General features: G+C 42.9%; 1 pseudogene; it reads left to right on the top strand.

Annotated features, from left to right (window-relative positions):
* The first annotated feature begins 855 nt into the window (after positions 1-855).
* On the top strand, positions 856-1,448 carry LOC105876437 (ras-related protein Rab-9A-like; annotated as a pseudogene).
* Positions 1,449-1,752: the final 304 nt, after the last annotated feature.

Below are 1,752 nucleotides of genomic sequence, written 5' to 3'. Positions count from 1 at the left end.
ATATATTCTCCAGCAAACTGGTATTAACTGAGTAGCACCTAAGTGGACACATAGGTACTACAGTAATAGGGTATTGGGCAGGTGGGAGGGGGGAGGGGGGCGGATATATACATACATAATGAGTGAGATGTGCACCATCTGGGGGATGGTCATGATGGAGACTCAGACTTTTGGGGGGAGGGGGGAAATGGGCATTTCTTGTAACCTTAAAATCTGTACCCCCATAATATGCCGAAATAAAAAAAAAGAAAAAAGAAAGAAAAAAAAAGAGTTTGAAACCAGCCTGAGCAGGAGGGAGACCCCGTCTCTACTAAAAAAAAATAGAAAGAAATTAATCGGCCAACTAAAAATATATAGAAAAAAAATCACCTGGGCATGGTGGCACATGCCTGTAGTCCCAGCTATTCGGAAGACTGAAGGAGAAGGATTGCTTGAGCCCAGGAGTTTGAGGTTGCTGTGAGCTAGGCTGACACCACAGCACTGTAGCTCAGACAACAGAGTGAGACTCTGTCTCAAAAAAAAAAAAAAAAACACATGGAAAAGAGTATGATGTAATGCAGTACAAGGACTTGAGGGTGATAAAATAAAAAAGAAATAGGAATAGAGCTGGAGCTGGAGCAGGGCAGGTCTGCCACCCTCTTTCTGTGCTCACTGCACCCACACAGGCCAGCCCGCAGTTCCCAGGGCGTCCTCCGGGTGGCCAGGAGAAACTTCCTGTACTCCTGTAAGTAGCCTGGCATTGTGATGGAACACTTTCCCTCCTCGTCTGAGTGAATCTTCTCAACAAGACTAGGGGATAACGATGCTTTAATTTAACAATTAAGGATTCTGACATCAAAGCTCTTGAGATTAATAATGGCAGGAAAATCATCGCTTCTTAAAGCAATTCTCCTTCGAGATGGTGGTGGAGTTGGGAGGAGTCCTCTTATGAACAGATATGAAACTGATAAGTTTGATACCCAGCTCTTCCATTCGACAGGTGTGGCATTTTTAAATAACGATTTGGAGATGGATGGGCTTTTTGTTACCGTGCAGATTTGGGACACGTCGGGGCAAGAGCGATTCTGAAGCCTGAGGACGCAGTTTACTTACTGCTTACTGTCTGTCGATGATTCGCAAAGCTCCAAGAACTTCACTAACTGGAGGGAAGAATTCATATATTATGCAGATATGAAAGAGCCCGAAAGCTTTCCATTTGTGATTTTGGGTAACAAGATTGACATAAGTGAACGGCAGGTGTCTGCAGGAGAAGCCCAGGCCTGGTGCAGAGACTACAGCGACTATCCATATTTTGAAACGAGTGCAAAAGATGCCACAAATGTCGCTGCAGCCTTTGAGGAAGGGGTTCGAAGAGTTCTTGCCACCGAAGATAGCAAGTCAGGTCTCTGATTCAGACAGACACCATCAGTCTTCACAGAAAGCCCAAGCCTAGCTCATCTTGTTGTTGATTATTGAAGACAATGTCGAGGCATTGTAGCCGACTCACACGTATACACAAGGTAAACATGGGGGAGGAGAGAGAATTAGCATTTGCAGCAGTGTATCATCTAATAAAGTTAAACTAATGTATATTGCTGCTTCATTAGTTTAAGGGAGAAGGGACACATCCACTGATGGAGGAATTTATTTACTCAATAATGGCACCTTACATTTACAAATTGTAATGGTTGTCTAATAACATTTCTTTAATTTAAATAGGTAAGTTACAGAGCTAATAAATGAGATGACCAAGACTTTAATTATAATTAAAAC

Source organism: Microcebus murinus, chromosome 13, assembly GCF_040939455.1.
Source record: "Microcebus murinus isolate Inina chromosome 13, M.murinus_Inina_mat1.0, whole genome shotgun sequence".
NCBI lineage: Eukaryota > Metazoa > Chordata > Mammalia > Primates > Cheirogaleidae > Microcebus > Microcebus murinus.
This window is presented reverse-complemented; position numbering and strand designations above follow the sequence as displayed.